The sequence below is a fragment of the Fundulus heteroclitus genome, unplaced genomic scaffold (genome assembly GCF_011125445.2).
Source record: "Fundulus heteroclitus isolate FHET01 unplaced genomic scaffold, MU-UCD_Fhet_4.1 scaffold_43, whole genome shotgun sequence".
NCBI lineage: Eukaryota > Metazoa > Chordata > Actinopteri > Cyprinodontiformes > Fundulidae > Fundulus > Fundulus heteroclitus.
The window spans coordinates 2,221,650-2,234,754 of record NW_023396846.1 but is presented as its reverse complement, the minus strand read 5'-3'; the positions used below and the strand labels follow the sequence as shown (position 1 = coordinate 2,234,754).

Here is a 13,105-nt window from a genome sequence, read left to right as displayed (position 1 = left end):
ATATAACATTTATAAAAATATAAATAACAATACAGAAATATATATATATATATATATATATATATATATATATATATATATATATATATATATATATATATATAATATGAATAACATGTAAAGTATTTCAGCACCTCATTTCCTAGTAGCTGGTAGTGTTAGTACATCCACTGACTGTAGAATTATCTGTGAAACGTTTTCACGCAGCCAGAAAACTGCTTGTTGTTTCAACCAAATCCTGTGGGATTCTGTGAGAGTAGGGAGTAGCAAGATGGCGGCCAGTGACTTCAGTTTTTAGGGCCAATCATCAATCCAGTGTATAATAGAGCTCAGTGAGCACCGAGCAGTTGTGGGCTGATTACTATCTTTCACGTTGTGTTTCAGACGAGATTTGTTCGTAAATATTGGTTAATTGGGAAAACAATAATTGTCTTTTTGCCTTATTTAACTGAGGTGTAAATGATTGTACGCTAAAGTTATGAAAATGTTTTTATTTTAGCTTGCAGCAAGAGTGACTGATTTGTAATGTTTGTTGCTAATCCAAAGCCTGGTATGTTACAGTTTACGATGGCTAAAGCGATGGCAGAGGTCAGAGGTCACTCTTCAATAAACTAAAGAGAGAAAGAAGTTTGGTTATTGGAGCGTCGTTATCTGGCTGTCTAGCTGCTGAAAAAATAAATAAATCAGGAAAACTCAGGGTGAGGACAGCACAGCTGCTTTAACTGTTTTTTTTCTCCACTCTTGGTCTCTTCAGATTGTAGCCGGGGCTGCTGTCCAGGAAGTAGGGCGCTGTGCGCTGGTTCTCTTGCCCATATATGGAAGAGGCGGTGACAGAGCACACCTGGTTGGGGTGAGACAGGTAATGAGCGTCTACATTTAAAAGCAGGTAGATCTCTGAGGAGGATCCATCCTGTTCTGATTTTCTGCAGAGGCAGCGCATTTCTAGAGCGACGTCCGGAGCACCGTGGATCGGTTTTACTGCAGAGAAGGTAAAGGCAGTAGATCATCACCTGGCTGCTGGGGACGCTGATCTAGTTTAGATCTCTTTAGTCTGCAGGTTGACCTGCTACTGTTTTAGCTACTGGTTCAGTTATTGGTTTGGCTGCTGGTTTAACTACTGTTTTAGGGTTTTATTCCTAGTTTAGTAAGGCAGGGAGAGTTTTTATTTAGTCTCCTGGCCCGGTTTTAACCCACAGGAGGACCTATGCTGTCCCTGGGTCCTGTGCTGGTTTTATTTAGATTAGTTTAAGGAGACTAGTGGGAGGAGAGATTTTCTGTTGTGTTGTATTCACCAGGGTTTGTGGAGTGAGTGTTTTTGTTGGGAGGCACTAAGGTGTATTCTGTTTGTTTTCTTTAGTAGTTCTCCCCCAATACAGTCTAATTAATTTAATTGGGTTTTTAATTATTCTCTCAGCTCTCAGGATTCCAGACCAGCATAGTTTCTACTTTTAAAGCAATTTCTTTTTGGTGCAGTGAAATTGATCTTTGTTCCTCGGAAACGGTAAACTTAATAAATTCTATTTAATCTACATCCGTGCCTCTGTTAGTCCCTACGAAATCTTCTGTGATCTGGTACCAGATGGTTGGAGGCTTAGAAACCGTACCTGAGGTCACAAGAGCATTAATAAATGTCACTACATTGAAAAATAAAATGTTACTGTGAGTAGTTTAGTGCTAAAAATCACATTTCTTAATGGAACAAATTTAGTTTTAATAAAAGCTCCATTATTAAATGTGTTTATGGGGATTATCTGTATTTATGGGGCTGCAGGTTCTGGTCCTGCTGGGCTCCAAGTCTGAGCTTCTGCTGCAGCCACAGCATCTTCTCCATCCGCATCCTGAGAGTGGAGGACGGCGAGCCGCCACCAGTCCACGCCGTCAGCGCGTGAGTAGCCGGCGCCACCTCAGCGTCTCTGAGCGTCTGCTGTGCTAACGGTGTTAACGTCCCGCAGGTTGTGTCTGTGCCACCTGGCAGGCTCTGAGCGCAGCTCCAGGACCCAGAACAAAGGAGAGGACCTGAAGGAAGCTGGAAACATCCATGCCTCGCTGCTCATTCTGGGCAAATGCATCAAGGCTCTGCAGCACAACCAGCACACCAGGTAGGACCTTCATGGTTCTGGGAACCAGTTCTGGTCCTGGAGCGTCCTGAGTGACCCGCTGTCTGCTGCCTCCAGGCTCCTGCAGCACGTCCCATTAAGGGAGAGCAAGCTGACCCACTACCTGCAGGGCTTCTTCTGCAGCAGCAGCAAGGCCTGCATGGTGGTCAACGTCAGCCAGTGTGCCTCCATGTACCACGAGACCCTCAACGTCCTCAAGTTGTTGAGCCTTAAGTTTTGATATCCAATTAGAACATCAGTTCACTCCCAAACATTTAGCACTGCTGTCTTTGTAAAATGAACTGAGCAGCAATCTAATCACAACGGGGAAACAGCCATTATGTTTTTGACTCAGACGATTCATCAGCCTACCTTCCCTAAGATCACCGCTGCATGACTGAAGAACTTCCCCTGGAGCCGCAGCACCAGAGCGCTCTGAGGTCTCGGTAGAGCCGCTTGATGTAGTCAGGATCCAGCAGAGTGAACGCTGGACTTGCTTTGGCTTGAACGCACATCAGCCTCCATGAATACCAGGTCATCCATGTTGCTGTTCATTAACACCGTGCTAACTTTTCCACTGTGGAGGCTCGCCTTGGTACATTCACATAGCAGAGCCGTCTGCACCAAGTGACGACCCAAGATGGTTTAAAATGTCCTGGTAAGTTCTAAGAGGCCACTTCTTCATGTCATCCTCTCAGTCATGAATAGTTTAAGGCTGCGGCGCTGACCTGCCACTTCCATCGCTCTGCAATTATTGGAAATGTTGCTGCAACAGTTTATCATTTCAGTCAAGCTAATGTTATTTGGCCGAGGGAAGCGCTGAAACGGAAGTGGAGCACAAAAAAAAACAGAAGTTGGACCCAGAGTTACTTCCTTGTTCAAAAATAAGGTGGATAGAACAGAGAGAAATGTGAAAGGTAGTTTGTTGGCTTTGTTTCAGGTGGAGGTTGTGATCTCCAGGCTCCTCCCCGTCGTTCCTCCTGCTTCCTGCAGCAGGAAGACGCTGCAGAGCAGCAGCAGCTCCCTGACCGGCTGGGAAGCCAGTCTGGAAGACCTTCAGGTGGGAAGGAGTCGCCTTTAGCCGTGTAGCTGCTGACGTCTCAGTCACCCCTGATATCTAAAACATCCGTCCAGCAGGGTGAAGACCAAGACTCCAGTCTGATGGAGGACAGCATGGAGGAGACGGCTGACAAGGTGAAGAAGTCGTCATTAATAAGAGGCTTCACCAGGTCAGTGGTTTTAGCTGCTCCACATTTCTCCTGACATGAATCCACCTGCTGGGTTTCCTGCTGGAGGCGGCGCCACGTTTACCTTCATTCTGACGTCAGAACCGCAGCTTCGTCCCTCCTCCTCTTCATCAGCTGCTGCTGCAGATTTCTAGCCTCGTGAGACCATCCTGATCTCGCGAGCTTTCAAGGTTTCACCTCGCAGATCAGTCTGGCTACTCTCCGTTAAAGAAAATTTGGAGCCGTTCACCAAACGAACGTCCAATCAGCGTTGGCTTTGAGGCGGGTTGAGGTGTGACGCAACGAGAAGCGCGACAGTTCAGTCTAAAGAACATGGCGGCTTCAGCCGATGAAACTAGCGTTAGCGTGGCTATCGAGCAAGTTTTATTGGAATTACAGAGTATTTCTTTGCTGAGCTAACGAGCCTTTGCCTGCAGCAGCAAGAGTAGCTTGGCTTGTGGTTGTGTTTTCGTCGTCGCTCTGTTACGTGTGACGACGAATCTGATTGGTTTATTTGGCCCGTCTATCACCAACATAGGCCAATCAGCTAACCAGTATTTTCGCCCCTTCCCAAAATTACTTCAACGGAAGGTTTCCAGATGGATATGCGGAGCAAATCTATCTGGCGGAGTCAGGTAAGCAGATTTCTGCAGGAAACCAAGCAGCTTGTGGTCGGGTCTGCATGTCCAGGTCTCAGCCTCTGATATCTTATTTACGTAGTTATAATAATAATAATAATAATAATGATGAGAACAAATCCTATTTAAACTCCATCCCAGTTTTCTCTGGTGATGGATTAAAGCTCCAAACGCAGCTTTGATGTTTGATTCTGTTGCTGCTCGGTTGGAGAAAACAGGAAGAACGATCGTTTTAGTTTAAAATCAAGTTTGACTGTCAAAATAATTTATTGTTTAAAGGAAGCGGTCCGATAAAAGCCCGTCTCTAGTTCCTAGGCTGGGCTTTTCCTGCTGGACCCGATGGATGGAAAGAGATTTTGGACCCGACCTTGAACCTTGACCTTTGGCCTCAGACTTCCCTGACCTGATGAGACCGTCAGAGAGCAGTTCTGATTCGCTGTCAGTGAAGCTCTGTAAACATATTGACTTGATCTACTTTAGTCCTCTTTCTATTAAATACTGACGTAAATCTATCTGCAGCCAGTTGAGTTTCCTCTTTCTCTGCCGGACTTGATCCACCAGACAAACTGTTTCTGTCTCCTGACATCAACAGATATTTAAAAAATTCAAATCCATACTTAGAGTCTTTCTCTAATGTCTTGCTAATAGATGCATATTTCTTTCTATGTCGACCATGCAGACGAATCACCATGGAATAGTTTCAACAGTGAACTTTACCCATCATCACCTGTGGGTGGAGCTAATGAGGTTCTTAAATTTATCTTTAGAACGCTGTCCACACCTAGTTTCTTTCACCAACCAGTACCTCAATAACTTCTTTGGTGCAATGGTCAATGATACTTCTGATCATTGGAAGGATCGAAAAACATTATTTGCTCATCAACTTCTTCAGCACATTTGTCTTTGAAAATAAATTCAGTTATTAGAGCTAGTTATGCACTTTAGAGATTAAACGTCATCGCTGAGTTATTAAAAGTGTTCCTCATTTACTCTATTAAGCAGCAGCTCAGAAGTCTGGCTGTTTTAGTAGCTGCACTACTGATGTCCACTCAGTGGGACTGATCAGCTTCACAGTTCAACTAGTTTAGTTTTAAAATTACATTTTCCTTTTTTACCAAACTGTATCCATACTGTGTCACTGAATACTGACACCTGCTGGACATTAAAAATCACTACAGGCAACCTAGTTGACAGAGTTAACTGACACTGATTTGATGACCTATTATACACTAATATAATTTAATTTATTGTATGGTGCATTGTACTATTTCATATTTTCATTTCAATTTAAAAGATCATTGATATTTTAGATACAGTCAAATAATGTGAACCTGTATCATAATGTAATAACCTCTAAGTAAACATGTTGTGAATGAGGATGCTTGTGGACTGGCATTTTTTCTTTACAGATTTTTTTTTTTCAAAAAAATTTGTTCCAATATTTTGAAATTCAGTCTATTACACTTTTTTGAGATCACTGCAGAGAAATTTTAAGGACTGTCGGAAGAGGTTTGGATAAACTGTCTTTAGTTTTTCCAGTATATAATAGGAGTCTGGGATCTAGGATGGGATGTTTCCAAAGGTTATCTAAAAAAAAACACCAACAAAACCAAATTGTCATTTTAGTACATGATTTACAAACAACAAAGAAATAATGCTCAATATCATGCCTGAAGTGGGGCAGACAGCTGTTGTGAAGATGTTCCTGGCTGGGGCTCATTTGTGCTTCCAGTTATTGAGGCACATTCTGTCCGCAGTCTGCAGAGGGCCTCATTGCGCTTAGAGGAACTGAGGAACCCAAGTGATTTAAATCTGGGGTCAACACACCTAATGACTCCAGGTTTGAAGCAGTGTCTGTAACTCCAAGCTTCAGGTGTTCATGTAGGTGTCGTGCTGTGTCAGTGTGTGAGGTTGAAGCATTACGCTCAAGTGCCATATAGAGCATTTTCATCATTGGGATGACCTTTGACCCTGACACTCGCCTCTCTGCAGACAACTCCACTGTAGCTTGATGGAAAGGAGCAAGCACAAGAAGTGTTTCTCCTATGATGGTAAACTCATCAGCTGTAAGTGGAGTCAAATCTGTTTTTAGAGTGGCCAGAGATACCCACACTGCTTCCTTCTCATCATGCAGCCTTGGCAGCATTTCATACGTGCTGTTCCAGCGTGTTGGCACCTCATTGATAAGTTTCAGGGTTGGTCGCCCCATCTGTTGCTGCTCTTGAGCAAGCTTCTCCTTGGCTGTAGTGCTTGATCTGAAGTATGTGACAACGTGCCTGGCTTTGTGTCTGATGGATGTAAGAGTTGGGATCTGATCACATGATTTTCTAACTAATAAATTGAGACTATGTGCAATCCAAATTTAGTGCCGAATTTGGAGCTGTCTAGCGCATGCAATCATGTTTGGTGCTGCGTCGGTCACAAGACACTTTACTTTCTTTGTTATGGCCCAGTCCTCCATCATGGCCCTTTTTACTTTGGCCAAATTGTCAGCAGTGTGACTTTGTGGAAAGTATTGCACACCCAACACAGATGTACACAGCTGCAAATTTTCATTAATGTAGTGACAGGTTAGAGCTAAGTAAGCCTCCATGTTCACAGCGGTTATACTCACTGCCACAGCTTGCTGTACTTCCATTTTCACTCGTTCCCGTTCCTCCTCGTACTTTTTGCCCAACATTTGTTTGATGGTCTGAAAACTACACCAAGTCAAACCAGAAGAAAATCAATATATTTAAAATAAATTTGATAAATAAACTACCACTTTAGATAATTTCCACACAAACCTTTCTGGTTGGCAAAACATATGAGGGCTCAAGGAGCTGAACCAGCTCCCTGAACCCTTCATTCTCCACAACGGTGAGCGGCTGGCAGTCCTTCACAATGAAATCAAGCACAGCCTCATCTAGCATCTGCTTCCTAGAAGCTTGATGGTTAAAATTGAGAAAGTATAAATTAATCAGAATTATCAATAAAACAAAGTCAGTAAGTTGTAAAATACCTGTATACCTGAGTTTATCATGGGTGTATCATGGATTTCGTTCTCATGCTTGGTCCTCAGCATTGAGGAGGTGCTGTTATTCAAATATGCAAGCTCTGTTGAGCAATTGCGACATTTAACCTGCAGAAAATAACACGAACAGTAAACTAAAGGTCACTTTGAAATTAATTTCTATTCAGAAAATCAAGTGGAAACTCAGAGGAACAGGATGAAACAAGGAAATTAAAACAAATACCTTATTTTCCGAAATGACATCAAAGTGGTCCCACACAGCAGAAACCTTTCTTTTTGGTTGAGGAAGTTCCATAATTTTTGATGAGTTGTATATTCGCAAAACACGCAAGATTGTTTTGGGAGATGCATCCCGTTGACAGATGCACTTCCTTATAAACACAGTTTGGCTCATCAATCAGTTCGAAACAGTGCCTGTATCGGTCACGTGACTTTTCCGTAGAGACACACACATCGACACGGGTTTCGCTCTATGAGACCGACGCATCAGTGTTGCCCGACCCATCACTAGTATTCACCCTGCCTTGCTGTAATCCTGCTGTGACTCTGACCAGCAAGGTTCCCTCTCTGCCGTGTTTCTGGTCCTGCTTGCCAGCTCCTGCACACAACAACACCTCTGCTCCAGTTCAGTTCTGCATCTCTGGTTCCACATACCATTATTCATGTTTCTTACAATAAACTCTCTATTTTAGCTCTGTGTGTGCGCGCTCTGTCTTCATGATTTGTTCATCCAAGAACAAATCATGACAGAGTTTTATTGAAATATTAAAATTGATCAGAGGAACAGAAGAGAATGAGCAGCAAATGAATCAAACACAGAAGAAGAAAATCTGTTTATTTCACATTAAAACACATGAAGTAGAACTGCAGCAAATACACAAAAGGAAGATTTAACATGTGAATCTAAAAAGTGTTTAGAAAAATAGGAGCCGACAGAAACAGATAATGTCCAGAGATTGAGAAAAACTGGCCAACATTTCAATGAAATCTGACTGATGAATGAAAGTAAAAAACCAAGAGAGAAAGTCAACATGCTGATATTCAGAATGAAGCTTTGACTGGAAACAGGCAGAAAAACAACATGTGGATCCTGGAATAATCCCAGCTTCCATCTTTAAAGGACTGGAAGAGGAAGAAGTTTCCAAGGAATCATTTAGAAGAGTTTCACAAAGAAACAGATTGAATCCATGAATGTGAAAACGTGTTTCTGAGTGAAAGAGACAGACATGAACAGACTGAACTATCTGTTCAACAGGGAGAGGCTTTCTCTGACAGGAGGAGACTCTTTAGACTCAATCAGCACAGAAACACTGAGGAACCAGAACTGGACCTCCAGAACCCAAAGCCAGGAAGCAGAGGTTCAGTGAATGTGGTGTTGAAGGTGTGGAGGTGGATCAGTGAGTCAGAGGAGACTCTGTAGAAGGACAGAATACCAGCAGGACAGTCCACATACACTGCTACTCTGTTGGAGACGGAGGAGGAGGAGATAGATGTTTTTCTGTTATTGTGATAAACATGGTAACCATCAACATCAGAGCAGCTCAGACACCAGGACTGATCATTAAATCCAAACCAACACTCTCTACTGTCTCCTTTCCTCCTGATTCTTCTGTAACTCACTGATATATAAACATCTCCTCTCCACTCGACCTCCCAGTAACATCGACCAGTCAGACCAGTTCTACACAGCAGCTGAGGAACATGATCATCACCTAATCTGCTTGGATGAACTGTTTTAAATGGAAGATTCTTATAATGAACATCAAATCTGTCTGGATGACCAGGATATGACTGAAGCTCCTCCACAAATGTCACCTTCCTGCTGTCTTCAGACAGTTTGAGTTTTCTGCTCACTGTGTTTGTGTCGATTGTGAGTTGACAGGAATCTGATGGAGAGAACAAAGACAATCCAGCTGCAGTTATTGATCATTTATTGACACTTTGATGATGACTCCTGAATGAGTGATGGACAGTTTGAAGATGGTTGAATGTGAGCTGCTTTGTTGTCATGAATCAAATGAAAAACACACTTACACTTCCTCAGACCTGGTGTCAACCATCGGACTCCAGCAGGCTCCACCCTGAAAGGAGGAGGGGGGTCAGACCATCAGTCTCTTTCAGCAGCAAACATGGACATTACATGTCTCTCAGACACACATTGTCCTCCACTGAGAAAAGACCAGTCCAACATTTGGACACGTCCACTTGTTGTAAAAATCCAGAGAAAGAAAGAAGAGCTGAGAGCAGACAGACACCTGGGCTCTGATGATGATGATGATGATGATGATGATGATGATGAAACATTACAACCTGCAGTGGATGTAGTGAGGACAGTTGGTGGCGCTGTAGCACAACTCATTTGTCCAAACAGAGGAAAAGCTCCAACAGATAGGAGAAAGGAAATCCCTCAGTAACAACCTAAAGAAACAGCCTGAAGCCTAAAAGGACATCAGGAAACTAAGTCAACATTTCTGGAAGCTCCAACTGATTTAATAATCAGCATTAAAATACAATCAATCTAAACACTAACACCAACTCTGGATCCCTGTTCCATCCACACTCCCACACACAGATGGAGGAATGAAAGACTAAAGAGCCCTGTGGAAATCTGCTGTGGCCACACTGGAAGATCCAGAAATACAAACATTAAAAAGGAGAAGCTGCATCACATTCAACAAAGAGTTCACCAAGAATCGAAGATCTGATCTCTGAGCTCAGACTCACAAACCAGGGAGAGGCTTCCATCATCACAGACCTCCGACAAACACCTCCAACCTTTCAGCTCTTCCTCTACCAATCAGCACCACCAGGTGGCGCTGCTCACATTTACAATGAGACCAAGAAGAAGATGCAGCTTCCTGAATCCAGCAGCTGCAGTAATGGCTTGTGAAAGTGTCCAAGGAGCCTCTGGAACAAGGCCCCCAGCAGATAAAACAGTCCAGAGAGTCTTTGTTTGCATCTTTCCACACAGATTTCCAACGTGCTTTGAGAGGGAAATGAAGTCCCGTTCTACTGATGATGACACGCTCTGATATCACAGATCAGGAGCTGCTGGACTTCTACATTTCCAGCATGGAGGACAAAAAGATCTCAGCTCTGATGAGGAGCTCGCCTACCTTCAAACTGATTTAGGCTCAGAGAAATATTTCCAGATGAAGTCAGGCTAAAATGTTGGATTGTCACGCTGCTGCAAGCAGACAGACCAAGAAGAAAGCTTCAAGTTCTTCTCCTGTTCAGCTCTACGTTCCTGTCAGAGACTTTAGCTCCTCATGAGGAGAACAACTAAAGCCTGGAACAGACTGTCACAAACATCCTGACATCTCCTCCCTGAACAAAGGTCTGCAGCATCAAGGTGACTCTTAGCTTCATCTATAGAAAGATCTTCTCTAAAGGGGGCGGAGCCTGGATTGGAGGTCCAAGTAGGAGCTTCCAGGAACAAACCTTGGGAACCTCTGGAGTAGCACATGTCTCTGAGATTACTGCTTTAATCAGTGGATTCATTGATAGAAGACATGAAGACTAAAATATCTGAGAGCTGCAGCTACAATTTCTAGAGATATGCTGGAACATCAGTTAGAAGTGAAGAATTTCATCATTTCAGATCCAATCTGTTCATCTTCCATAGAAACAACTGAATTATTGAGCTGAACTGGTTCTGAAGGTCTGGATGGTAAAAACCTCCATTGTTTTATGTCTCATTAGTTTTCAGAAAGAGTTGAATTGTTGCTGCATGAATGAAATCCATCATGACTTGGATCATGAATAATGGAGATACGCTCTGGCTTCATATTGAGCAGAGCTCAGGTACCTACCCCTGCACATCCTGCTGGTTCTAGACTATCAGTTTAAGGAAACAACAGAACGGACAAGCAGAACACTTCAACTATGGACCAAGATCCAGAAAACGTTGGAACATCAACCTCCATCTCTCCCTGTCATCTACGGTATACATGAAGTCCTTTGCTCCAAATAACCTGGATATTAGTTTAAAATGGGCAGAATATAAACTTCATTACATTTATCAACTATTTGCTAACGGCCAGTTTAAAACATTTAAAGGACTTAAAAGTGAAGATAAACTGCCAACACTGATCATTTTAGATGCTCTCAGCTCAGATCCTCCCTGATGTCACACCAGGAGTAAAATCAGAGCTCCATCTCCCATTGAGAAGCTCTGATTGATGTCCAGGTAGGAAGAGCAGCAAAGAAATATCTTGGATCTTCTACAGGATTTTTTGGTCCATGAAGCAGCAGAACTATAGAGCAATTCAGCAGAGATGGGAGGAAGAACCGGGCCCAGTTTGTTCTGAAGACGACTGGGAGACAATCTGCACTGAAGCTCATCAGACTACAAATTCAGACACATAGAGGGAGTTTAAGTGGAGAATAAGGAGGAGGTTCTACAGAACTCCAGGAATTACAGCAAAGATGGACCTAAATAACCCATCTTATGTTGGAGAACCTGCAGAACCCACATAAGGCAAGGCAAGGCAAGGCAAATTTATTTATATAGCACAATTCAGTACAAGACAATACAAAGTGCTTTACATGATTAAGATATAGCAAAATAATAAAATGTAGATAGAAAATAGAATAAAAGCAAGTAGGGATAGAATGTAGTAACAAAAAAGAACATTAAAAACAGTAAAACTGTTTAACTAGAACAGTCAAAGGCAATTTTAAACAGATGTGTTTTTAATCTTGATTTAAAAGAACTTAGACTTTCCGCACTTTTACAGTTTTCTGGAAGTTTGTTCCAGATAAGCGGAGCATAGGAACTAAATGCTGCTTCTCCATGTCTGGTTCTGGTTCTGCAGAGCAGGCTGGAGCCAGAAGACCTGAGTGGTCTGGAGGGTTGATACGCTGATAACAAGTCTGTGATGTATTTAGGTGCTAAGCCATTTAGGGATTTATAAACTAACAGAAGTATTTTAAAGTCTATTCTCTGAGATACAGGGAGCCAGTGTAAGGACTTTAGAACTGGGGTGATGTGCTCTACTTTCTTAGTCTTAGTGAGGACCTTAGCAGATCACAGCCATGTGTTCTGGTTCTGAGCCAAGCTGGATGGGTTCTGGTTGTAGCCCTTTAATCCTCACAAATGAAGTGAGTGGGCTCTGGGTTCTATCAATCTCTTCAATGTTTCCTTCAAAGTATTATCTGGGATCTCTGCACGGTATCAGGTTTTAGCTCTAAACACTGAACACTGGAAAAATGAGGCACAGACTAAATCACCACTTGACACAAGGTAGAAAGCAGGGCTGTCCAACCTACGGCCCGCGGGCCAACTGTGGCCCTCGGTCCACTTTTTATTGGCCCGTAGCAAATTCTGAAAATATAACAATATGGCCGTACAAGAAGCTTGAGCTCAGCTCTGCTGCACTTCTCAGATTCACCACTAGATGGAGCCACAGAAACTGTCACCATAACTGGAGCTAGAGGACTGTAGCACGGATAATTTCAGGCTTTCCTGTCTGATGTGGATGCTGAATACGGGGATGTACTCTACCACTCTGATGTGCGCTGGGCGGCTCTGTGCTGCAGCGCTCTGATTGGCTGAGATCAGAAAGGGAGCAGGTTTTAAAAGAGAAGGGCCGACCTCTTCATGAACTAAGTGACCCTCTGTGGCTGGCAGACCTGGCATCTTTAGTTGATCTTACACATCGTCTGAATACACTGAACAAGAAGCTACAAGGCAAAGAACAGCTGGTGCCACAACTGTATGCACACCTGAAAGCCTTCTGGGTAAAGCTCCGCCTCTTTGAGACACAACTACGAGGCTTTAATGCTGCACACTTCCCTGCTCTGTCTGAAATCACGTCTGCTTTTCCAAAGGCCGACCTTTCTGCTAAAAAGGAGAAATATGTGTCTGTGATTGCATCTCTGCTGACAGAATTCAACCAGAGTGTCCAAGACTTTTCTGTCACTGAAAAACAAATCCAGCTGTTCTCCACCTCCTTCCTGGTGGATGCAGAAGAAGTGGAAGAGAGTCTGCAGTTAGAACTGATTGAAATGCAATGTGATGATTCTCTGCAGAGTCAACATCAGCTTCTCTCCCTCCCTGAATTCTTTCAGAGTTTGGATAATGCCAAGTTTCCTCTGATGAGACGCCACGCAGAAACAATGATGAGCCTG

At 43.1% G+C, this 13,105-nt stretch overlaps 1 long non-coding RNA gene across 1 annotated transcript; it reads left to right on the top strand.

Annotated features, from left to right (window-relative positions):
• Positions 1–2,106: 2,106 nt before the first annotated feature.
• On the top strand, positions 2,107–3,469 carry LOC118560449. Its single transcript, XR_004929325.1, has 3 exons — positions 2,107–2,754; positions 3,037–3,156; positions 3,234–3,469. It is a non-coding gene; the product is annotated as an uncharacterized LOC118560449 (long non-coding RNA).
• Positions 3,470–13,105: the final 9,636 nt, after the last annotated feature.